The sequence below is a fragment of the Myxine glutinosa genome, chromosome 1 (assembly GCF_964187855.1).
Source record: "Myxine glutinosa chromosome 1, kmMyxGlut1.1, whole genome shotgun sequence".
In the NCBI taxonomy this organism is placed as follows: domain Eukaryota; kingdom Metazoa; phylum Chordata; class Myxini; order Myxiniformes; family Myxinidae; genus Myxine; species Myxine glutinosa.
In genome coordinates, this window is record NC_136261.1 from 404,048,910 (window position 1) to 404,076,604 (window position 27,695).

The window sequence follows — 27,695 nt, forward strand, 5'->3', positions numbered from 1 at the left end:
ATCTCTGGCTACGGCTTCCCCTTCGCTCTCACCTTTTGTTCATATGTGTGTTGTGCCGTCCACCAAACAGTGATGACTCCATCTACATTTGGCTGTCTGATAACATGGACCAACTTCTATCTACTGTATGTAAGTTGTTGGTAGTGAAGTAAATAAACAAATAAATAATATAAGTTGTTTGTAGTGAAGTAAACAAATAAATAATGTAAGTTGTTGGTAGTGAAGTAAATAAATAAATAATGCAAGTTGTTGGTAGTGAAGTAAATAAATAAATAATGCAAGTTGTTGGTAGTGAAGTAAATAAACAAATATTTACTTATAAATATTGGTGGTGGGGTTGCTATCTTCATCAAAAACTGTCTTCCTCACTCTCCTTGCACTGTCCTCTCTCCAACCCACACCAGGAGTACCTCTGGCTACGGCTTCCTCTTCGCTCCTACCTTTTGCTCATATGTGTTCTGTGCCGTCCTCCAAACAGTGATGACTCCATTTACATCTCCCTGTCTGACAACATGGACCAACTTCTATCCACTCATCCCAACTCGCTCTTCCTCACATGTGGTGACTTCAACTGTCATCATGCCAGCGGGCTGGGTGTGGGTACCTCTCTCACCAGCCACAACTCCTCAGCAAAGGACTTCTGCGACCAACTATGACTGACACAATCTGTCAATTTCCCGACCTGGATCTCAGTCAATGGAGCATCTTCTCCTCTAGACTTGGTTATGAAAAACTTCCCTGCAAATGTCTGCTGCTCTTCTTCTGCTCCAATCGGTTCTTCTGATCATGTGCTTGTTAAAGTGGATATCTGTCTGGCCATTCTCAGAGAGCCTCCTCAGTGTTGACGAGTCTGGAATTTCACTCAGGCCAACTGGCACGGTCTTCAAGCAGCCATCAATTATCTGGACTGGTCTCCCATCTCTACTGCCTCTGACATCAACTCATCCTAAGAATGCTCCCAAAGTAAATTGCTCTCTCTCTCTCTCATGCACAGATTTATCTCTTCTCATCTTCAGTTGTCATACCCTTCCTCCTGTCCATAGTACATGGAATTTTGTGGTGATGCAGTTGCCCTGAAACGACTTGCCTTCGCCTCCTGGAAGGCAAATCCAACAAAAGGCAATCTCATTTCCTTTCACAAGGCCCGGACGAAGTGTGTCCACCCTCAGTAGAGCCAGGAAACAATATCTCTCTACCCTCAAGACTGACGAGACGAGACAAGACCGTGTGCTGACGATGAGGGGAGTGTCGAAGCTGAAGGGAAAGGTTTATGCTGCACGTGTGAGAAGTGTTATGATTTATGGGAGCGAGACATGGGTAATGAACGTAGAGCAGCAACGAAGGCTGGAAAGTGTGAAAATGCGAATGGTTCAGTGGATGTGCGGAGTATCGTTGAGAGAGAGGAAGACAAATGATGAATTGCAAAAGATGATGGGAATAGAGCCTGTGATGTATGCTGTGAAGAGAAACAGGTTGAGATGGTTTGGCCATGTGTTGAGAAAGGACGAAAGTGACTGCTTGAGAAGAGTGATGGAAATGGATGTAGAAGGCAGTCGAGGATGGGGAAGAACGAGAAAGACTTGGCTAAAGGTGGTGGAAGATGAAATGCAGGTGTTGTAGATATTTTTTAGACAGTATGTAATAGATGAATCAAGAATTCAATGTCCATAAACTTTTGTCAAAAGAAGAATCACAAATTTTAATTCCCGAGGAGGATAACACTCTGTTTACAAGGAAATACACAGCAAGAAACAACAACCTTTATCAAACCAAGAAGAACATACTACAATTTACGAAAGCACATTGCAAGATTCACAACAAAATCCGAGATTTTTTTTTTTTTTTTTGTATACAACATCGACGCTTGTGAAAGAGCTAACATTAATCACACAAAAAGTCAAACCGACACACAAAACACAAAAAACAAGGGGAGCGGCAGACAAGATGGGGAGAGAGGGGGAAGGACACAAACACAACATTTGAGAGCAGGGACATCGGGAGGACTTGGGGGGGAGGTGGGAGAGGTATAAAACATATGAACACTGCAAGGACTCTGTGGTGAATTAGCGGGGGAAGAAAAGATAAAGGTTTTGGATGGGGGAAGATAAGAGATGGTGGTGAACAGCTGTTTTAAAGACCTGGAGGGAGGAGTGGGATTGAAGGGAGTGGGGGAGTTTGTTCCAGAGGCGGGAGAAAAGGGGAATGAAAGAGTGAAGGTGAGCAGAGAGCCTAGATTTTGGCAGTTTAACCATAAGAGGGTTGCAGGCAGATCTTGTGCGACCTGAAGGAATATTGGTGGGACAGAGCACAGAGAGAGCTGGGGGACCAAGGCCGGAGAGGAGTCGGTAGAAGACAGAAAGACCACCAACCTGCCTGCGGTGAGTGAGTGAAAGGCCCTCGGAGTTAACTTCATCGCAGGAGATTCCAATGATTAGGACTTAGATTCCAATCGCAGGAGACCAGATAAAGCACAGTGCCCAGAACACTGCCTCAAGGAACTCCAGCCTGGACAGGAAGAATTGACAGAATTGACAGAAAAGGAGATGACAGAATTCCATTCAGGGCCACATGTAGACGACGACGGGAGAGGAAGTTCGCAAGCCATGCGTGGAGATTTCCATGTATACCACAAGAGGAGGGGCTGGTGAGCAGGCCGGGGTGCCAAACCATATCAAAGGCATGAGATATGTCAAGGGAGACAGCTCTGATTTCGTATTTGGCATTGAGGACCTCCATCCATTGTTGAGACAGCAGAAGCAACATGTCCAGAGTAGAATGACCTGGTCTGAATCCAAATTGATGATCAGAGATCAAGCCATTGGAGAAGAGGAAGGATTTGATATCCGAAGCAATGAAGGATTCCATGACTGCTGATAATTGGAAGCAGGCTGATTGGTCTGTAGTTGCAAGGATCTGTTTTTGCACCTTTTTTGTGTAAAGCGGTAATGTTTGCTGATTTCCAAGATGCTGGCAGATGACCTTGAGCAAAAGAGAGGGTGAAAAGAACAGAGAGAGGGTGAGATAGAGCGGCAGAGCAGGATTTCAGGACCCGTGGGCTGATGCCATCTGGTCCAGTTGCAGAATCAGAGTCGAGGTTTGATAAAAACTTCTCCACCTTGTCAGGAGAGAAGGACACAGAGTCCAAGAGCAGTTGGGTTCGACTGGGAAAGGTGGGAACAGAGAGAGATGGGTTCGGAACACAAGATTTTGAGGCAAACACAGATTTGAGGCATTCGGCTTTGTCACGTGCGGTGTCAACTGTGTAGCCATTAGAGGTAAGGGAGGGGATTGAGGGGGAACAAACACCAGAAACGGCTTTGAGCAGACGCCACCAGGATTTGGAGGAAGGAGACAGGTTTGAGTCCTAAGTCTAAGTCCTAAGTCTAAGATCAAAGTCCTAAGTGAAAAATCCTGGTACAGCAGAGATGTACATCAAAGGAAAAATCATAAGGATACACCAAATAACAGTAGCATGCACAGTGTGCAGTCAACTTACGGTGTAGACCAGGGGCGGGCAACCTTTTCAGAGTGAGGGCCAGATGAGACTTTTGGAAGGAGATCGCGGGCCGGAGTGAAAAACGAAATGTCAGAATTACTATATTTTGTTTACATGAATAGATTGTACAAAAATTGCATTGAACACTCTACAAATCAATGAGACTGCTGGTGCTGTTTGCCATGAAGAAGTATTTCCATGTCTGGCTCGATGGTTGAGGTAGACAACAGAAGAATGTCATTGAGGTGGCGGTCCGAGAGTTGGGAGCGAAGGTGAGACTTCGTGTACTTCATTTTCGAGAAGAGCTGTTCACAGCAGTAGGTGCTGCCGAACATGGCCACAATGCGTTGGACATGGGCAATGTATTTTTGAAAATTGTTAGAAGGGAGAACGGTGTCGCGGAAGAAGGACAATGGAGAAGAGGTGCGGAACTTCGCCTTCATTTCATCGTTGCACTGCAGCTCCACCAACTCCATCTGTAAGGAGGCAGGGGCGTCTTCCACAGGGAAGTCAAAGGGAGCAGTGAAAAGCTTGAAGTCCGCAGCCAGCACCCTGACTCCTGCAAAACGGGAAGCAAATTCCTCACGTAGAGAGTTGACGACACTAACGCAAGTGCCCAGGTCCACATCGTCAGGGGCACATGCAGCAAGGCGAGGAAAATGCACAAACTGACCAGAAGCCAATTGAGCCTCCCACAAGCGCAGTTTAACCTCGAAGGCAGTGATGTGCGCGTACATGTCTGTCACGAGAATGTCTTTGCCTTGCAGCTTTATGTTGAGGGTGTTCAGGTGCGCCGTGATGTCCGTGAGCAGGGCCAGGCGAGCTAGCCACCGCGGATCAGAGAATTGATCAGCGTGGGGAAGGTTCTTCTGACGTAGAAAGGTGGCAATCTCCTGCTGTAGGTCGCACACCCGAGACAGCATGGCCCCACGACTCAGCCAGCGTACCTCACAGAAGTAGAGCAGGTCGTTGTAGTGCACGTTCACCTCGTCCATCAGTGCCTGGAACTGACGATGGTTAAGGCTGCGGGAGAGGATGGAGTTGACGACCTTCACCACGACAGACATGACACCAACAAGGTTGGCAGACTTAGCGCACAGGGACTCTTGGTGGATGATGCAGTGCATCTTGTTAATGGGCTGAGTGTATCCGGCGGCTGCACAGTGACGCACTAGCAGCGAAGCGGCGCCCTTCTTCTCACCAACCATCGCCGGGGCACCGTCGGTCGTCACACACACAAGACGGGAGAGGTCCAGGGAGTGCTGATCAACACACAGAAGCACGGCGTCGCAGATGTCTTTCCCAGTGGTGGTGTCGCGCAGCGGGACAAGCTGGAGGAATTCCTCACACACTTGAAAGTCAGCGGTGACGCCACGGATGAAAACGGACAGCTGGGCCGTGTCCTTTGTGTCGGTGCTCTCATCCAGAGCGAGGGAAAAGGCGACGAAATTTGAGCTGCGTGTTTTGAGTGAGTCGTGCACGTTTTCCGACATATCCTCGATGCGGCGACGAACGGTGCGGGACGAAAGGCTCACGTTCTCAAAGGCGGAACGCTGCTCTGGACAGACGGAGTCCACTACAGCGAGGAGGCATTCCTTGATGAAGTCCCCATCCGCGAATGGCTTCATTCGGCGAGCAAGGATGCGGGAGACTTCATAACTGGCGCGCGTCACCTTTTCGGCCTCAGTATTCTGCTTGCGGAAGAGTGAAGTTTGTTTCTCCAAGTTGCCTGATAGTCTAACCATGGCGTCCTTCCTTTCGGTGGCAGACACCGACGCGAAGTTTGACGAGCGGTGCTCTGTCTCCCAGTGGCGGCGCACGCTGTACTCTTTTAGGACAGCCAAAGTCTTCAAGCATATGAGGCACTGGGCCTGTCCAAAGCGCTCGATGAAGAAGTACTTCTCCCACTCAGGGTTGAAGATCCGACGCTCGAGGTCCACTTTCCTCTTCTTAACACGCTGGGTCGCAGACATGATGAGCTGAAAAGGAAGAAAATTAGGTATATCAGCAATGAATAAATGATGTAACAGCAAGCAATCTGGGGCACAAAAAATCTCGGAAGACGAATTGTACAGATGAATGTATTTATTTTGCGCGCACGTGGCCAACGCTGAATATGACACAGTTTCACCGTAAAACTGAAATACAGGAAATGAATCAGTCTGCATACTTTTTTTTTTAAAGAGTTCGTTTTCCTTTTAAACAAAAGTTCGTCAATTTCGTTTTCCTTTTAAACAAAAGTTCGTCAATTTCTTTTTTCTTTTACAAACAGAAAGTTCGTTATATATTTTTTTTCTTTACAAATAGAAAGTTCGTTATATTTTTATTTTTACAAATAAAAAGGGAGAATAAAATTATTTAAACACAGCAAATGAAAGATAATAACATGTTCTAACAAACAAAACAAAGCAAATTGAAAGAAAGTGAAAATTGAAATAGGTTTAGAGAACTCTGCGTCGCTTACCTCTTTGTTGCAAGTTATTTGTCCCAGACACCAACGTTTGTCGCAAGCTGACTGAATCGGAAGGACGTCCGTATCACATGCCGGCTGATTTGAAAAGACCACCTATCAGCAAGCAGGCGGTGTCTAGGCAAGACAGTTCCCCGTGCGCATGTCTTCCGGAAGAGGACGGTGCTGAAGACAAAATGTCCCTTTCTTGAATTCAGACCGGCTAAATATAAACTCTTACATTTACAAATGATATGAGTTTTACTGGGAGGTCCGCGGGCCGGATTGCAATAATAAAGCCTAGCAGGGTGGCGGGCCGGACGCTAAGCCTTCGCGGGCCGGATGTGGCCCGCGGGCCGGGGGTTGCCCGCCCCTGGTGTAGACAAACCAAGTAAAATCCTAAGTTCAACATAAGTGAAATCCCATGAACAACAAACCAGCATTTACAAACCAAGTGAAAATCCTACTATTTGGACGTCAGTCCTCACCTTTATACTAGTTGAAAGTGGGAGGAGAAAGTGGAAAGGGAGGAGCGAAGAAAGAGGAGGAGAGCAGTAGGATTGGTTGGGCAAAGTGTAGGTGGGAGGGATGAGGGCAATGGGGATTGGTCGAATGAAATATTGGGGTGGGAGGACTCCCCGCCGAGAGCAGGTCTGCATTTCAAATCCTTTAATGAGGCTTCTGCCAGGCCTTGCGGAGAATTCTGAAGGTCATTCATTGACTATCATCAAATGTGAAGCATTTGAGAGAAATAAGTGGATATATCTTTACTCATGTTTACTTACCTGAAACGATGTCAATGTAAACTACAAAAAACTTTATATATTTACTGATTAAACTTTTAAGTATAATCTTAGAAATACCTGAGTTTTGCAAGCACATCAAATTATATTGCAAATTTACACATGAGAACTTAATGAATCATAGTTCCGTCAAGACTCCAAAGCTCAGAAGTCCAACTGCTACATGTGGAAAACTGCAAACCAATCGTTCTCACAAGTCAAAAGATCATTATAATCAATATATATATATATACAGTATATATATATATATATATATATATATATATATATATATATATATATATATATAGATATATATATATATATATATATATATATATATATATATACATATATATATATATATATATATTGCTACGGCCCGCGGATAAGATGTTGTGTTTGCCGAGCGGAGGCCCCGCGGTCGTACAGTTTCCCCGATTCACCCGATTCCCGAACGTTGGCCAGATCGCGCCACAGATATTCAATTTGGAAACCTCTAAAGCGACCGAATGTAAAGAGGAAGAAGAAGACGTACAGAAGAGTAACGGGATTTATTATTTACACACACAAGCAAAAGGAGCAGTCAAAATTATATACAGGGAACATGGAAAAAGCAGGTGACACAGTGAAAATACTAGCTTATACAAACTTAATTAAATACCCAGGACAGAACAAACAGAACAAACTCACGTACACAAGAAGGATGGAATGGCAGGACATGAATGCTGGCAGGAGGAATGGGAAGGTTCAGCTGGGGCAGATGGTTCGGGCTTGATCCCGCACGGGACGTCGGCTGGACCTCGACGGCCACCGATGCCACCGCTATCTGGTTCCCGCGGGGTAACGGGTTGAAGCTGCCTGGTGGAGTCAACGCTGCTTGTGGAGCCAAAGCTGCTTCTCTGGCTCACCTCAGGACGCGTCTGCCGTCTCTGGCGCAACTGCTTGTAATTGACCTTGAACCTTCTCTCTCTTCAAAGCTCATCTGGATCTTCTTACGCAGGACCTTGCGCGCGCACTTTTATAACGCCTCCGGCGATTAAGCCGCCGGCCTTCAGGACACGCCCATCGGTGTGCTCACCTCGGCCATGGTTGGTCGCGCGACCCTCTGACTCCGCCCTTGATGACGACAGGCGGGCACGCCTTTCTTCCCCGACCCGAGCACATGTTCAATGGTGGTTTTGGAGGGGATGTAATGCAATCGAGGCTTGGCCATGACGAAAGGGGAAATGGAGGTTTTGGGAATGGGAATGAAGAATGAAGGGAATCTTATTTCACTCGGTGCAATGGAGTGTCATTTTAATGGAAGACAAAGCCTTAACCTAATACACAGAATAAGGAAATAAACTACTGAACAGGGATATTATAGTGTCCTTCAATGTATGCTTTATGGAATTAACTACTGGAACGCCCTTTGACCTTTATACAACAGACTGGAGGCAGGAAGGCTCAGACTAAAACAATAATTCACAACCATTTACTATACAATACAACACAATCAAAAAAAAAACTCAATCCTCATATCCGCAACAATATATATATACTAGCCAAAACCCGTGGAACATCCACGGAAGGGAGGATGTGGTGTATGGATAGAGTGTACCATTATGGATGGCATAGGGGATTTGCTTGTCCGAGTAAGAGTTAGGAAGAAAGATGAGAATGAAGAGTGCGTATATGAACAACGATCGCCGACACCGGCACAAATGCATGCTCTGGATTGTCCACTCAGTGGACGGCTTGCTTTCGCCTTCGCCTGTCCAATCAGCGGACGGCTTGCTTCGCCTTCGCCCAGCAGATGCCAATACGATGGTGTCGTAAGATGGCGTCGTATCGGCAGTTAATCGGATGCTTTTGGGCCCCAACGTCGGCTAATTCAGATTTTTCGAGTATGGCTGTACGTGATAAACAAAGAGCGCGGTTCGTAGATCGGAAATCCATTAGTGCCGTGGGCATCGGGTCACTGGGTGCGGCGTAAAAGGGATAACAAAGTCGAGTCCTTACGCTATTATATATATATATATATATATATATATATATATATATATATATATATATATTACAGTGTAAGAAAAGGGACAAACCCATATATATATGTATGTATATTGTTGCGGATCTGTTGCCGGCCTTCTCCCATTACCAAGGGGGGATTAGTCCCCTTGTCTTGACTTACCTGGCGCGACCCGAGACCTATTACGTCCCTTTCGGACAGCGCTAAATAGGGTTTCGGGACCAAATTCGCTCGGACCTAAGTACTAGCGCTGCCCTGGAAGCGAGGAAGTATGCCTCGCATGAACCACGTGTGATGTTAATACGCCGAGCGGTTTGCGAACACGTGATCCGCGCTGTTATAATTAATAGACCCCCATTCAAGCGGTTCTATTCGTACCATGCTTAGTCAATGGAGAAATCACGGGAACGATCGAATTCAGAAGAAAAGGAAGAACAATTGGTGTAATTATAATGGCACGTATATACAGCGCAGGATGAAGAGAAACAGAGCAATCCTTATACAGTCTTATACTTAATACCCCAGGACAATGGGCCCGTCTGACACACACACTCACACGGGGATTGCAGATGGGCAGGTGTTCCCCCAGCGCGTCCAGAGATGGCTCTCGTGCAGCTCTCTCCGGTCCCCGGCACGTCCCGTGAAGATGGAGGAAGGAGAAGGCAGGACCGCGTATCGACGTATCGTGTCGCTCAAACGAAACGGGTTATCTCGGGGCGAATGGTAGAGGGCGGACTTAGCGCGGCTGGCAACTATTCAGCCGCGTTCACTTCGCTTTGGCTGAACCATGTAAGTTATCAATGCCATGGCTGCGCCCACGTATCCCTTGTAACAAAGTTCATACAGCGCGAGTGATCCCCTTCCAGCGCGTCTCCTTACTCCGTACTCAGAACTCACTCCAGCGCACCTCTCTCAGAATCCTCTCATAAACTCCGCACAAGCTCTGCTGTGGGCTGTCTCCTCATTCTGTGGTGGGGGCCTTTTGCAGAGGGTTTTATTGACACGCCCTTAGCCCGATCGAATGTCCTAGCCACGCCCGGTGACGCAGTGCTGCAGCCACACGCTGTGAGCCCTGATTGGTGGCTCACTGGCTCATTCTTACCATCCCCCACTGCTGCTGCGCCGACCTCAACCCTCCTTCACCTTTCGAGGCCCTGCCTCGTGTTAACTTGACTAGTGGACAGCCAAATGGGACGCGGGATGGATTGCGCCCATAGAGGTAGAATGGAGGTATACGCGAAATGATTGTAGGGTCTATTCTCCTGTCTTTACACAACGCAGGTACTAAGAGGGGAAATGGCCTATTCTTACACATACTAAGACATAACTATACTACAAATGGGCCTATATGTTGCTCGTGTGACTAACTATGAGGGGCAAATCTTTAGCATTTATTGAGTTCAATGTACACATCTCAAAACCATAGCAATATATATATATATATATATATATATATATATATATATATATATATACTAGCTTGGCTCGCGCTACTGAGGAACGGGCTTATTATAACTGAGGCTAATCACTGTACCTGAGTTGCTGTGTTGTCATGATTTTCACCAATCATAATACAAACAATTACTTTGCACAAATGTATTTGTTGTGTTTGTGATATTACATTTTTATAGGCAATTTAGGTTGAATGTTTTTTTTTCAAGAAAGAACCCCTCTGCACATACATAGGGGAGGGGTAGGTGCAGACTGGAAGTTTGGGACGATTACACCTCACCACCACGTAATTCAAAACACCTCACCACCAAGTAATTCAAAACACCTCACCACCACGTAATTCAAAACACCTCACCACCACATAATTCAAAATACCTCACTACCAAGTAATTCAAAACACCTCACCACCAAGTAATTTAAAACACTTCACACCAATAAAACACGTAATAAAAACACCTCACCACCACGAAATTAAAAACACCTCACCACAACGAAATTGAAAACACCTCACAGCCATCAAACACGTAATAAAAACACCTCACAGCCATAAAACACGTAATAAAAACACCTCACCACCACGAAATTAAAAACACCTCACAGCCATAAAACACATAATAAAAACACCTCACAGCCATAAAACACATAATAAAAACACCTCACAGCCATAAAACACATAATAAAAACACCTCACCACCACGAAATTAAAAACACCTCACAGCCATAAAACACATAATAAAAACACCTCACAGCCATAAAACACATAATAAAAACACCTCACAGCCATACAACACATAATAAAAACACCTCACCACCACAAAATTAAAAACACCTCACAGCCTTAAAACACGTAATAAAAACACCTCACAGCCATAAAACACGTAATAAAAACACCTCACCACCACGAAATTAAAAACACCTCACAGCCATAAAACACGTAATAAAAACACCTCACAGCCATAAAACACGTAATAAAAACACCTCACCACCACGAAAGTAATAGCACCTCACAGCCATAAAACACGTAATAAAAACACCTCACAGCCATAAAACACGTAATAAAAACACTTCACAGCCACGAAATTAAAAACACCTCACCACCACGTCATTTAAAAACACCTCACCACCAAGTAATTCAAAACACCTCACCACCACATAATTCAAACACCTCATCAACTAATTCTAAACACCTCACCACTACATAATTATAAATACCTCACCACCAATTAATTCAAAACACCTCACCACCATGTGATTTAAAAACACCTCACCACCATGTGATTTAAAAACACCTCACCACCACGTCATTTAAAAACACCTCACCACCACATAATTCAAAATACCTCACCACCACGTGATTCAAAACCACCACAGCGTTATTAAAAACACTTCACAACCACGGAAACAAAAGTTTGAGGGAGTCGTTAAGTGAGAACACAGACACTGCCCAGATGTGTAGATATATAGATAAATGACTGTACCCGAGTTGCCGTTTTGTCATGGTTTAAACCAATCATAATTCAAACAATTATTTTGCACAAATGTATTTGTAATACACGTGATATCACATTTTATAAACAATTGAAGTTGAAAAAAAAAATTCCCCAAAAAAATTCCCCCCCCCCAAAAAAAAATTTGGAAACTTTTTCAAAAAAAATTCCCCCCCCCCAAAAAAAAATTTGGAAACTTTTTCAAAAAAAATACCCTTAGGACATACCGACGGGAGAGATATGTGCATTCCAGAAGTTTGGTACGATTTCACAAACGTTTGAGAAAGTAGTTCAGTGACAACACAGGACAACACAACACAGGACAGACGCTGCACAGATATATATATATATATAGATATATATCTATATATACATATATATATATATATATAATTATATATATATATATATATATATATATATATATATATATATATATATATATATATATATATATATATATATATATATATATATTGTTACGGATCTCAGAGACGGCACTCCCCTTAGCAAGGGGGGGGGGGGTTAATCCCCTTGGCCTGTTAAGCTGGCCGTCTCTGGTCCTGGTACTTATAACGCTCTTTTGCGGGGTGAAATTGGTCAGGGTTATTGGTCAAGGTGTTCTCCCGAATACCTTTACCAATTCCTCCGCAAAACAGGGAGACAAGTACCGCTCGAACCACGGACAAGATGGTAATTGCCGAGCAGTTTAGCAACCCGCAGCTCGAGCCGTTAACAAAGGACTAAACCCGACTATTGCGCTTGGCCAAATCGTGCCACAGGTACTCAATTGGAGACAGGACGAAAGCGATCGGGGGAAAGAAGAAACCAAAGGTAAGAAATAACAGGCATTTATTAATTATTTACAAAACCAAAGAACCAAAGAAGAAACGAAAGTAATATACAGAAGAAGAAGAAAAAAAACACAGGGCAGCCTTAAGCAGTCTTATGTTATCAACGCCCCAGACAGACAAACAGACTTACACGAAAGGGGAATAGCAGGCAGGAATGACTGGAAGAAGGGATGAGAAGGCCCAGGCAGACGGTAGGCGTTGAGGTCCGGCTCCAGGAGTCGACTCGCGTTGTGGCAGGAAAACCCTCGCATGCAGCGAGCACGTATCGTTCACCGCGAGCGGAAGTTGCATATAGCGATGGGGCTGGGATGTTCCGTCTACAACAAATGGCTCGTGTCAATGCTTTCTCCCTTGAACAAGATGCCAGTTCGTCGCGCACTCCAGGTCCTTCCCCTCTCGTCGGTACCTTCTCACGCGTCTCTCTCCTGAAGCAGTCCCTCGCAGCCGCTTTTATTGCTCGTGTTGGAATCAAGCCGCCGGCTCTGATGACACGCCTACCGGTTGGCTCACCGCGGTGCTGGTTGGCCGGTAAGGGCTTGCTGACTCCACCTCCGATGATGAGTCAACATGCCACACCTTGTTCTGGCGGCTCCGCCCCCTTCCTCCTCGGCATGACCACATGGCTAATGGCGGCGTGGTGCCAGTAAACAGCCCAGTGCAACGGCGACGAACACTGTTGGCAAGCGAGGCCCCACAATTTGAAGAGGGAGAGCAAAATGGACACCAGGGGCCTATCTTATTTGATTAATGCAACGCAGATTCAACTATTGGGAACAGGTCCTTAACTGAAACACATAATAATGAAATAACTACGGAGAGGTCCAATGGTTCACTACGTGTTGTACATGGACTAACTAGGGTGCGATCTTTAACAAACCAATTGATGGGGATATTTACAGGGGAACATTTATAAGGGAAACATTTACTAAAATTTACTCGTGAAGGTTCTAAAAACCGTAACAATATATATATATACCGTTACAAAAGATCCATTGAGAATATCTTGGGTCAGAATGCCGGCGACAGCTATCCCACCAAACTGCATGCACGTTTTAGATATTTGGGACAAGCTTCCAGGACCCCCTTTTCTACACCTTCTTAAATGCAGACTAACTCCGATCAAAACCCCAATAAACTATAAGCTTATTTGATTCAGTGTTTAATTATTGTTCCCCTGAAAGATTCACTGAGAATGTCTACGTTTTTAACCCAGAATGCCAGAGATAGCCACCCGGGCGGAAAAAACTTGCATGCAACTGTATGAATCACCGATATCTATCTCTGAACCATTGCTCAGTTTGCTTTTCCTGTAAAACCCAAGACTGCACACAATTTTTATAGTTCCATACACAATTTTCTCAAAACCTAGTTATAACATCAACTTGCAGATGGATTGCAAGTCGGGAAGAAAAAAAGGTACATGTGAATTACCATTCCCCAGAAGTCACGTTGGCAAAAGTGGGAGGGGACACACCCTGCAAATAATTACAAATATTTGCATCTCATTTTTTAAAACAATGGTAGTTTCAGACCTCGCACTGAGTCGACCACCACAGCCACAATGAAAGCCCGTTTGCCGAGCACATAACTAACAAGCATCAATCGTGATTAGTTTTTACCAACTCTCAAACAATGGACACTGTAAACCAGTTAAGTGACTGATAATTACTTCAGACAACCTGGTCAGACAACGTGGCACCAGCTGCCAGTTGTATTATTTACCTTCAAAACAATATCCTTCTACAACTTACTTATGGAACTCAATAAAAACATTTCATAAAATATATTTGAGTATATTGTTACCGATCGCGGTTAGATGTTGTAGACCGAGCGGTTCGTGACCGCGACCTAACAAACTTACCCGATTCCACCCGAACTTTGGCCGTATCGCACCACAGCTGCTCAATCAGGGAAAAGACAAAGGCGACGAATGCAAAGAGGAAAAAGGAATAAAACGAGAAGACGTACAGACGAGTAATGGGGTTTATTATTTACACAAGCAAAACGGAGCAATCAAGGTTTATTTACAACACATAAGACGCAGGTGACACAGTGCAAATACTAGCTTATCTACAGGCTTAACTTATCCCAGGACAGAACAAACAAAAGACACTGACTCACGCGGGGAATTGCAGGAATCGCAGGATGTGGATGGCTGGAGGGAGAGGGAGGTCCAAAGGGGGTCCCGCAGCACAACCGGCGCGTTTAGCAGCCGCCGTTCAGGCCAGGCCCCACACTGCTATTTTGGCTGCTGTTTTGGCTGCCGTGTACGTCGCGTGCTTTGCCAGGCCTTGTCCCACTCGTCTGGTCCAAACCCTCAACTCTTTCTTCTTTCTCTCACTCTTTACCACTCTCTCTTGACGACCAACTCAGACCTCTCTCTCACCAAGACCAACCCTTTTTGACCAACCGACTCAGACCCTCTCCTGGCAATCGACTCACTCCAACTCCTTGTGACCAACTCCAGGGCTTTTTGTCTTCTCCTCTCCTCTGTAAAAACGCATCTCTCTTTTGACACGCCCCTGCCTTGGGTTATATAGGCCCCCGCCCCTCAACCTTTTCAAACCTCCCCGATCGCTCTTCCTCCGCCCTCTCTAGCCAAACCCCTGGCTCATGGTTGGTCGAGTGGGGCTGGCTCACTCCTCCCCTCTATGACGAGGTGGAGACACGCCTTTCTTCCCCGACTCGAGCCTCGTGGTCAATGGCGGTTATTGGAGGGGAGGTAATATGGGCAATCAAGGGCTCAGCAGTGACGAGAGGGGATGTAATATGGAAATGGAGGTTTTGGGGATGGGAAGGAAAGGGAGATTTTGGGGATGGGAAGGAAAGGGGATCTATTTCTTTCACTGGTGCAATGGAGTATTTCAATTAATGGAAGACACAGCCTTACACTAACACACATAATAAGGATATAACTGTCAAAAAAAGATATATCGTGTCCTGCATGTATGTTTTATGGACTAACTACGGGAACGCCCTTTTGACCTTTATACAACCACAAACGGAGGGAGGAGGGGTGATATTTTACAACAACCTTTTACAACAACATTTTACAACAATAAAATAAAAAAACATTATCATATCCACAACACTGCACCCTCCTCCCCTTAGGCACGTCCCGGGCCTATAACTTTTACCTTAGTGTGGCACGTAGGTGTAGTTCCCTCTACTTTTAACCTGACCCTGAGTGCGACAGTTTTAAAACATAAATAAATGTGTCCCGCTGCTCCATTGCACCCTGCCTAACAGACTTACGCCCACAGTTAACCGAATTGCGGAATGGTCTTCAAACTATACACTGACGGTGGGAAGCATTATTTACAATGACGCTATTTTTATTTACAAAACTAACCCAGGACCTGTGATTGTTCTTTCTGGGGGGGAGACAGTCTGCTCTGCATCGACGCACCATTAAAGCACCCAAAAACGCACCAATACACACCCAAGCACCAATCGGTGCAGTCACCATAGTTCATCAGTGTTCAATGAATAAAAATAAATTCAACAACCCCTAACCCTGCAGGTGTCTCTTGCTCTTCGGCTCCCTCTGCTGGTTATTATTATTTCTTCCAGTTGTTGTCATTCGTTTGCTTTGCTTACTGGCGGCCTATTTGCAATAAAGTGTGCCCAATGTGTCCTTTTTATTTTCTTTATTTATGGCCCACAGGGCCGACTATGTGTGGTTCACCTGTGGGGCATCGGTGCCCTGTGGCCAAGGTCCGCCAGCAAGATTTCAGGCCCTCATGGCCGGTTCCAGCAGAGGGGCCATGCCCCAACCCATGGGGTCCACAGGTGGTGCTCGGCCACAGACATGTGGTCCATAATGTGGTGCATCGATGCAGACAGCTGGTTCTGGGAATTTCGGGCGCACAATGGCCGACCCACGCACGCTCCCCTCGGCACCCAATGGCACACAGGTCATGTGGGAGACAAAAGGGGAAAGACAATTGAGCGAGGGGTAGGGTCACAAGGGTACACATCAATAAGGCAATGCAAGGCGAAATGCGTACGGAGGGCGAAGTGAGAAAGCTCGTCCCTACCGTACGTCACCCCCCTGTCACCTACACATACCCTTGCCCTTACCCCATATGTACAAAATCTACCCATTTACAAATTCGTCACTACTGTCACGTCTTCCCCATATTTCCCCTATACCAAATTCGTCACCACAATCCCTCTACTTCAAAATTTGCCATCACCAATTCATCATCAATCCTCATAAGGAGGGAGAGATGGAATTACGCACAAGGTCACACCCACGTCATGATGCGTCTCACAATCCAAACATTTGCATCATAAAAAATAATCAAAACATGGCATGGTGTGGAGTACCTGTCACCTCAGGTGAGTGGATGTAGATGGTGCGAGGAGATCCTTCATCCTAACTATCCTCTAAATGACTTTAACACACTTTACACTACCCGGGGTCTCTCCCTGCCAATCCATTGGCCAACTTACACTGTGGGTTCTAATAACCAATTCCCATTGACTAACTGTGGTGCTTCTCAATTTGGGGTCTCACTCCCCCGATTCATCTCCCGGTGCTCTAGCACAATTTCTGGGCTGCGACGTGTACCTCTCCCAACAGGTCTACCCACCTGCACACCTCCACCACTGTAGTTGCCACCCGAGCTTACCTAGCTCCTCACCCTAACCTAACTACCTGGGGACAGCCCCTCTCCTGGCTCTGTCACCCCATGGTGCCCTCTGGCACTGGGCTACCCGGGTCCGTCCTCCGGATCCTCGGGCCCCATCCACAACAACTACTACCGGCTCCCAGAGCCCACCTGCGGCCTCACCTGGCCGACATCCTTACAGTGGTGGAGTGCCCAAACCAACTACACACACTAACAGGCTACATGCCCAGCCATTTCCACAACACCAACGCACCCATCCACATACCATTCTGTCAACCGCACCACAGATGCCAATATCCAACCACAATTTACCTATACCCTCTACCTAACACTTACACTACCCGCCCCGGGTATCCGTGATGGGGGTCCACTCTTCCCCCATTCACACCTTCGCACCATCCACTCCACTCCACAATTTCCACCATTCTCACTCCACGACCATCCAGTCCAATACTCCAGATATTCCACACTACCATTTATTCCACACAGCCACATACACCTGTTCTTCATTCACCTGTCGTTGCACACCTGTGCAATCATACCTGTTCCATTCTCACCTGTTCAATCCTCACACACACGGCATCATCTCAGCTAACTACTCCCCTCTGAAACTTGCGCTTCCCAGTCGTCCCTTTAAACTATTGCGCTCCCACGTCATTATCATCCATACTAATCTACCTGCGTCCACACTACAGGTATCAGTCACTAACTAAACTTAACGTTACCTAATGTCATCTTCGCTAGGGCCCTATCAATATAACCTAACCCACCCGGGCTAGTTTTCACTGCCATCAACCCCATAATCTATAGCTCCTTTGCCCCACCTCGTGAGGGATGACAGAGTTGCCATCCCACCACATCGGGGCATCTCTCACTACCATCCCCCCAGTCCTCTGACGCTACGAGCCCCCGTCGCAAGAGGTACTGGGTCCTGCCTCGGCATCTAGAGCCGAGGCGATCCATGAGGGCGCCTGCTCGCCGGCATAAGGTCTTATCCGGTCGGCATGGACGATCCGAGGGGGGGTCCGTGGCCCCATTTTGATCTTAATGACCACGTCACAGATTTGCGACAGGACGACTCCTGGGCCTTGCCAGGGGGAGGTGAGTTTTGGGCACCTTCCCTTCCGCCTCCGGGGATTAAAGAACCAAATCTTCATCCCCGGAGCGTATTGACTCCCCTGGCTCCGGTCGTCGTACCTGCGCTTCATCTTGGCCCCCGCCAGATGGAGCTGGCGGCGGGCGAAGGCATGGACCCGCTCCATGCCTTCCTCCAGGTGACGTGCGTAACCCTCCCTCGGCGGTGTATCCGTGGTGTCTGGCACGGGACCGCATAGCAAGTCGGCGGGAGCCCGTAACTCCCGCCCATACATAAGCAACGCTGGACTGCATGCGGTGGCCCCGTGCTGGCTAGTTCGGTAGGCCATCAACAGGTACGGGAGATGTTCGTCCCAGTCATCCTGACGGGTGGTGGTGAACAATGCCAGTTGTTGTATCAATGTTCTGTTGAACCGTTCCACCATCCCGTCAGATTGTGGCCGCAAGGGCGTGGTTCTTGTTTTCCGAATTGACAGGAGTCTGCACACATCTTTTAGTAATTGGCTCTCAAAATTTCGTCCCTGATCGGTGTGCAGCTCCTGTGGAATCCCGTGCCGACATACAAATCCTTCCACGAAGGCCTGTGCTACCACCCCTGCTTCTTGGTTGGGGAGGGCATAGGCCTCCGGCCACTTGGTGAAATAGTCCATTACAACGAGGATATACTTATTACCTTGGCGGGTGCGGGGCAGCGGTCCTAGAATATCCATAGCCACCCGCTCAAGGGGGGCCCCCACCTGATGTAATTGAAGGGGGGCCCTCATCCTCCGTGCTGGTCCCTTTTTGGCAGAACAGGCGTCGCATCTCCGACACCAGTCCTGTATGTCGCGCCCCATATTCACCCAATAGAACCTCCGGCGGACCCGAGATATTGTCTTTGTACTGCCCAAATGGCCGCCGGAGCGGGTACCATGCACCTGTTGCAATATGACGTTCTTGAATTTGTCAGGGACTATCACCAGCCAGGAAGTTCTATCAGAGGGAACCTCCACCCACTTGCGATACAAGATGTTGCCTTTCAATTCCAGGGTCTGCCACTGAGCCCAATACGCCTTTGTTTGCGCCCCGAGGGGGGTGACCTCTTCCCCCTTTGGTCTTTGCCCCAATTTGACCCATTGGAACACCGGCCCCAGAACAGGATCCTCCTGCTGGGCCGTGCTCCAAGCCAACTCTCCAAATTCCTCGTCCGCGGTTAGTGGCAAAATTGGCCCTCTCACCCGGGTTGCCCGGACGACGAGAATCGGGGCAGAATCGCCCAATTGCTCCCTTTCCTCGTGTCTCGCACAAAATTTACAGTTTTCCCCCAGACAAGGACGCCGAGAGAGTGCGTCCGCATTACCATGGGCCTTCCCGGCCCTATGGGCCACATCAAAATCGTACTGCTGCAACTTTTCCAACCACCTTGCAATTTGGCCCTCCGGTTCCTTGAACCGAAGGAGCCATTGCAAGGAGGAATGGTCAGTTCTAACCAAAAATTTCCGCCCGTACAGGTACGGGTGGAAATGGTTCATGGCAGCCAGCATGGCCAATAACTCTTTGCGAGTGACGCAATAATTTCGCTCGGGCCTACTTAAGGCCCGACTATAGTAACCAATCACTCTCTCCACGCCCTCCTGTGTCTGAGACAAAACTGCGCCCAATCCTTCCTGGCTCGCATCCGTGTCCAGGGTAAATGCCCCGTCACTAGTGGGGTAAGCTAGAAGGGGTGCGGATGTTAGACACCCCTTCAATTTTTGGAAGGCCTCGTGGCACTCCCGTGTCCAATTAAATCGCGTCCCCTTCTCCGTAAGCTGGTGGAGGGGACGGGCCAACTCCGCAAATTTCGCCACAAAGCGCCGGTAGTAGGAGCAGAGTCCCAAAAATCCCCGCACCTCCTTGATGGTACGTGGTGCGGGCCACTCCTCTACCGCTTTAATTTTGTCTGGGTCCGTTTTTACCCCCTCGCGGCCGATCACGTGACCTAGATAGGCCACCTCTCTTGCAAACAAAGTGCACTTACTCGGGTTCAGCTTCAACCCTGCCTGTCTGAGGCACCCGAACACCTGGTCCAAGTTAGCTACTGCCTGGGGGAACGTTTGGGCATGTACCAGGACGTCATCCAGGTACACCAGGCATGATTGCCATGGCATGCCGCCCAGGACATGCTCCATCAATCTTTCAAAGGTGGCGGGGGCGTTACACAAACCAAACGGCATCACAGTAAACTGATACAGTCCCTTACCTGTGGAAAATGCCGTTTTCTCCTTCCCTGCCCTATCCATCTCCACCTGCCAATACCCACTCTTGAGGTCCAAAGTTGAGAACCAATTTGAGCCCGCAACGGCATCGAGGGTGTCATCAATCCTTGGCAGGGGATATGAGTCCTTGAGTGTCACGTTGTTTAGCTGGCGATAGTCCACGCAGAACCGCGTGGTCCCATCTTTCTTTTTGACCAGCACAACAGGTGACATCCAAGGACTTCCCGAGGGCTCGATCACACCTGCGTCGAGCATTTTTTCAACCTGCTCGTCAGCTTCCGCCCTCTTGCTCCAAGGGAGCCGTCGGGCGGCCTGACGAATAGGCCGGGCCTCACCGGTGTGGATCTGATGTTTCACCAGGCCCGTACGTCCAATATCCTCGGTGGACAAGGAGAAGAGGTCCAAATGGGACCCAACCAGTTTGTGTAAGGCCTCCCTCTGGGTACCTCCCAACTCTACACTACTACGATTTACCATCTCGCAAATGGGATCGGGCCAATTCCTAGAACTTATTGAAGGCTCCCCCTGGGGCTCGGCTGGACGTTCTCGCCCCTCACTGACGCGACTTCTCTAACTGGGGTGCAGCCAGCTACCTTCGTGCCCCTCACTATAGTGCGTGGTTCTGTGCTAATATTAATTACTCGGACGGCCACCACCGGCCCGTCCGTTTTTACAAGGGTACGGCCCACGATTAAACCAGGTATGGATAGCGCTGCCACCGGTTCGACCAGGCCGCAGGATTCCTGCCATGTCGGGCGAGCCGACCATCGGGCCGGCACTATGGCCTCGGCCCCCGGAGGGATGGTCACGGCCTCAGGAGCCTCCAGCTCCACGCTCTCGGCCGTGCTCACACCCTCCAATGGTAGCTCTTCCACTCCCCATCGCAGGATCCCCCGACTCAAGTCGATTTTACAACCGCTGGCAGTCAACAAATCCAACCCTATTAAGCATGGGTCGCACACCTCCGCCACCCAAACCTCTATCTCTTGCTTCACCGATCCCAACTTGAGGGTCACAAAACCACGCCCTATGATCGGAGCCGTTGCCCCGGTAGCCAACTGCAAACTATGATTTTCCAGACGCTGGATTTTACCCCAGCCGTCTGCACTCGAATTAAGGACCACGGGGCTGATGATCGTGGCGCTGGCTCCCGTGTCCACCACGGCGTCTACCCCCACGCCGGCAATTTTCCACCGAATCATCAAACTACCCGTCCCAATTCGGCCACAATGAATGACCTGTCGCGTCAACGAGGGCTTCTCCCCATCCTCTACTGCCGAACACCGCCCTGCATGCCCGGCACGTTCTAGTTTCCCGGGCCCTGGCGGGGGGGGTGTCTGAGGTCGGCTAGGCCGATCGATACTGGGCGGAGTTGAGGGCATCGGCTGGCGGGGAACGTCCCGGCGCGGAGCTCGACACTCCCATGCACGGTGACCCATCCGAGCACAATTATAGCACCTCACCTGGTAAGGTGCTTGCCTCCGGTATTCCAAATTCCCCCCCCTGTATGTCCGAATTGGGGTACTCTGTCGGGGACTACCGGGTGCCACCGCTGGGGCCGCCTGCCATGGTCCAGGTCCCGCCAGGCGCCGATCCACTAACCTCCGGACCATGCTCTCCAGGTCAGGGCCCCCGTCGGGGGCGGGCCCCCTTGGGGGGCCGCCCCCCATCACGGGCCCCATCTGACGCACCGCCACTGCATGGCGCTCGCCTCCCCGGGCCAGGGGCCTCGCTGCTTCCCAACGGGCTGCAGCGTCGGCCGCCTGACTCATGGTTTGCGGGCGCCACATGGCGAGCTGTTGCCGGAGCTCCAGATCCGGAAGGGCCTGAATAAAGTGATCCAGCGCCAGGCTTTCCAGGGAACTCGCTGCCATGTCCGCGTGTGCAATCCCGACCGCGCGGCGAATATCGTGAGCAAGTTCCCCGATGGTCTCCTGGGGCTTGCGTTTTCGCTGCGCAAGTTGGGCTTTAACAAGCTCGCTTTGCTGTTCAATGCCGAACCGATTAATTAATGCCGCACGGAGGGCTGACAGGGTGAGAGCACCCGGTGGTAAAGCCGTCAGCACCTCCGCCGCCGCGCCGCGCAGTGCCCCCACCAGGTGTACTCCACCTTCGTCCGGATTCCAACCGTTGCCTTTACACACGTACTCAAACTGCGCCAGGTACGCCCTCAAATCACTCTTGCCGTCATACGGCGCGAGTGGGACCTTGTGGGCGCCCGAAGGTCGGACCCCGCGCGTCACTCCTTGCGGGATCAACGCGGGACCAAACCGTTCGGGCTCCCACAGTACGCTATTCCCGGGGGGCTCCCGCGCGTCCCCCGTCCCTCCAAACACTACCCCTCCTGGTGTCGATGCCTGGGTCGCCCCTCCGCAACCCGCTACCCACGCCATACCCCCACAGCCTTGCTCACCAGCACCCCCTCACTCCCCATAGCCAACCCTCCTTGCACACCTCCTCTGTCCATACACTCCGGACCAGTCATACATCTTACCATTGGTCCCTCACGAACACCCGGGTCTACACCACCCCCCAAGCCGACTGAATCTCCCCTCACATCATGTACATTGCCACTCACCTCCGTACCTTGTCTCCGCACCTCCTTTGCCACCTGCAAACTTTTTATTTGGTTAGTGAGCATCTCATCATGATTTGAACACAGACCTTGTACATATTCCATGACTTCCTCCTTTATCTCCCTCTTAGTTTCCCTCCGTCTCTTCTTAATTTCACTCACCCCCTCTTCCACCTCCTCTAATTTTTCCTTTACCTCCTTCAGCTCCCGGTGCGCCCCCTCTATTTCTTCCTCCATCGCTACTTTAACCGTTTCTATGTGCGTCCTTACCTCCCGGTCCTTCGTCTCCATTACTTCTGTCACCTCTTCCAACCTCTTCGTCAATCCCTCATGTACCATTTGACATTCCTTTTGTGTCGCTATTAATTCATTTTTAATGTCCTTTTGTGTCGCTTTTAAACCCCCGATGATTGCAGTGTTCTTTTCCACTTGGTCCGCTAGTTCCTTTTGTCCCACTGTCAGCTGTTCTACTCCTTTCGTCAGATCTTCTATTCCCCCCTGTAACTTTGCCGTATTATTTCTCACCTCTTTCTCTATACGCTTTTCGCCTCGCTTTACCTCCTCGCGTAGCCCCGAGACCTCCTCACTCACCCCTCGTCGTATTTCCTCCATCTCTTTTGTAGATGCCACCCTCATCTGTCCCAATTCATCCCTCTGAGCATCCAGTTTGGTTTCTACCCCGATTTTCACCTCCTCTATTTGCTCTCCCATTTGTTTGATTTCCCTGGCAGATTGTTCCCCTATTTCCCGCAATTTGTCCTCCATCCTATTTTCTAACCCCATTAACCCATTTTTCACCCCCTCTAACTGATTCTCCTGGGCAGCCATTCTGTTTTCCACCCCCGTTAACCCATTCTTTACCTCTTTTATCCCGTTGTCTAACCCCTCAAAATTATTGTCTAACTTCCCAAATTTCTTGTCTAACTCCTCACCGGTACCCCTCGCTTCGTCCCTCATTACCCTCATTTGCTCACCCTGAGCATCCATTTTTGCTTCTAGCCCCATATTTGCCATTAGTATGGTTGCATTAATCTGCGCCATGAGGTCCCGCACATCAATTCCCGCTATTTGCGCAGCGGGCGCGGCTACCCCGCGCTCGTGCGAGCCGCCACTTTGTGCGTCTGATACCACGTGCGCGAGAGCGCCATTTTGTGCACCTGATACACCCTCAACCACCTCATTGCTCTCCTCTTCCCTTTCTTCCCCGAAGTCCTGGGTTACTTCTAACCCCTCTATCTCTCCCACCGGCATCCCGTCGCCTTGAACAGCCATGGTGCGATTTCAAAATTCGGGTTTTACTTTATAAGACAAAATAAATTTCGGTACTTTATAATTTTGAGCGCGTGAAGCGCGCTCCGGGTCGATCTCACTCCCCGACACCAATTGTTACTTAATAACACAATTGGTGTTCCAAAATTTGGGCCTAACAAATTTAGTCCCAGGTCCGAATCCCACTCCTGACACCAATTGTTACCGATCGCGGTTAGATGTTGTAGACCGAGCGGTTGGTGACCGCGACCTAACAAACTTACCCGATTCCACCCGAACTTTGGCCGTATCGCACCACAGCTGCTCAATCAGGGAAAAGACAAAGGCGACGAATGCAAAGAGGAAAAAGGAATAAAACGAGAAGACGTACAGACGAGTAATGGGGTTTATTATTTACACAAGCAAAACGGAGCAATCAAGGTTTATTTACAACACATAAGACGCAGGTGACACAGTGCAAATACTAGCTTATCTACAGGCTTAACTTATCCCAGGACAGAACAAACAAAAGACACTGACTCACGCGGGGAATTGCAGGAATCGCAGGATGTGGATGGCTGGAGGGAGAGGGAGGTCCAAAGGGGGTCCCGCAGCACAACCGGCGCGTTTAGCAGCCGCCGTTCAGGCCAGGCCCCACACTGCTATTTTGGCTGCTGTTTTGGCTGCCGTGTACGTCGCGTGCTTTGCCAGGCCTTGTCCCACTCGTCTGGTCCAAACCCTCAACTCTTTCTTCTTTCTCTCACTCTTTACCACTCTCTCTTGACGACCAACTCAGACCTCTCTCACCAAGACCAACCCTTTTTGACCAACCGACTCAGACCCTCTCCTGGCAATCGACTCACTCCAACTCCTTGTGACCAACTCCAGGGCTTTTTGTCTTCTCCTCTCCTCTGTAAAAACGCATCTCTCTTTTGACACGCCCCTGCCTTGGGTTATATAGGCCCCCGCCCCTCAACCTTTTCAAACCTCCCCGATCGCTCTTCCTCCGCCCTCTCTAGCCAAACCCCTGGCTCATGGTTGGTCGAGTGGGGCTGGCTCACTCCTCCCCTCTATGACGAGGTGGAGACACGCCTTTCTTCCCCGACTCGAGCCTCGTGGTCAATGGCGGTTATTGGAGGGGAGGTAATATGGGCAATCAAGGGCTCAGCAGTGACGAGAGGGGATGTAATATGGAAATGGAGGTTTTGGGGATGGGAAGGAAAGGGAGATTTTGGGGATGGGAAGGAAAGGGGATCTATTTCTTTCACTGGTGCAATGGAGTATTTCAATTAATGGAAGACACAGCCTTACACTAACACACATAATAAGGATATAACTGTCAAAAAAAGATATATCGTGTCCTGCATGTATGTTTTATGGACTAACTACGGGAACGCCCTTTTGACCTTTATACAACCACAAACGGAGGGAGGAGGGGTGATATTTTACAACAACCTTTTACAACAACATTTTACAACAATAAAATAAAAAAACATTCTCATATCCACAACACTGCACCCTCCTCCCCTTAGGCACGTCCCGGGCCTATAACTTTTACCTTAGTGTGGCACGTAGGTGTAGTTCCCTCTACTTTTAACCTGACCCTGAGTGCGACAGTTTTAAAACATAAATAAATGTGTCCCGCTGCTCCATTGCACCCTGCCTAACAGACTTACGCCCACAGTTAACCGAATTGCGGAATGGTCTTCAAACTATACACTGACGGTGGGAAGCATTATTTACAATGACGCTATTTTTATTTACAAAACTAACCCAGGACCTGTGATTGTTCTTTCTGGGGGGGAGACAGTCTGCTCTGCATCGACGCACCATTAAAGCACCCAAAAACGCACCAATACACACCCAAGCACCAATCGGTGCAGTCACCATAGTTCATCAGTGTTCAATGAATAAAAATAAATTCAACAACCCCTAACCCTGCAGGTGTCTCTTGCTCTTCGGCTCCCTCTGCTGGTTATTATTATTTCTTCCAGTTGTTGTCATTCGTTTGCTTTGCTTACTGGCGGCCTATTTGCAATAAAGTGTGCCCAATGTGTCCTTTTTATTTTCTTTATTTATGGCCCACAGGGCCGACTATGTGTGGTTCACCTGTGGGGCATCGGTGCCCTGTGGCCAAGGTCCGCCAGCAAGATTTCAGGCCCTCATGGCCGGTTCCAGCAGAGGGGCCATGCCCCAACCCATGGGGTCCACAGGTGGTGCTCGGCCACAGACATGTGGTCCATAATGTGGTGCATCGATGCAGACAGCTGGTTCTGGGAATTTCGGGCGCACAATGGCCGACCCACGCACGCTCCCCTCGGCACCCAATGGCACACAGGTCATGTGGGAGACAAAAGGGGAAAGACAATTGAGCGAGGGGTAGGGTCACAAGGGTACACATCAATAAGGCAATGCAAGGCGAAATGCGTACGGAGGGCGAAGTGAGAAAGCTCGTCCCTACCGTACGTCACCCCCCTGTCACCTACACATACCCTTGCCCTTACCCCATATGTACAAAATCTACCCATTTACAAATTCGTCACTACTGTCACGTCTTCCCCATATTTCCCCTATACCAAATTCGTCACCACAATCCCTCTACTTCAAAATTTGCCATCACCAATTCATCATCAATCCTCATAAGGAGGGAGAGATGGAATTACGCACAAGGTCACACCCACGTCATGATGCGTCTCACAATCCAAACATTTGCATCATAAAAAATAATCAAAACATGGCATGGTGTGGAGTACCTGTCACCTCAGGTGAGTGGATGTAGATGGTGCGAGGAGATCCTTCATCCTAACTATCCTCTAAATGACTTTAACACACTTTACACTACCCGGGGTCTCTCCCTGCCAATCCATTGGCCAACTTACACTGTGGGTTCTAATAACCAATTCCCATTGACTAACTGTGGTGCTTCTCAATTTGGGGTCTCACTCCCCCGATTCATCTCCCGGTGCTCTAGCACAATTTCTGGGCTGCGACGTGTACCTCTCCCAACAGGTCTACCCACCTGCACACCTCCACCACTGTAGTTGCCACCCGAGCTTACCTAGCTCCTCACCCTAACCTAACTACCTGGGGACAGCCCCTCTCCTGGCTCTGTCACCCCATGGTGCCCTCTGGCACTGGGCTACCCGGGTCCGTCCTCCGGATCCTCGGGCCCCATCCACAACAACTACTACCGGCTCCCAGAGCCCACCTGCGGCCTCACCTGGCCGACATCCTTACAGTGGTGGAGTGCCCAAACCAACTACACACACTAACAGGCTACATGCCCAGCCATTTCCACAACACCAACGCACCCATCCACATACCATTCTGTCAACCGCACCACAGATGCCAATATCCAACCACAATTTACCT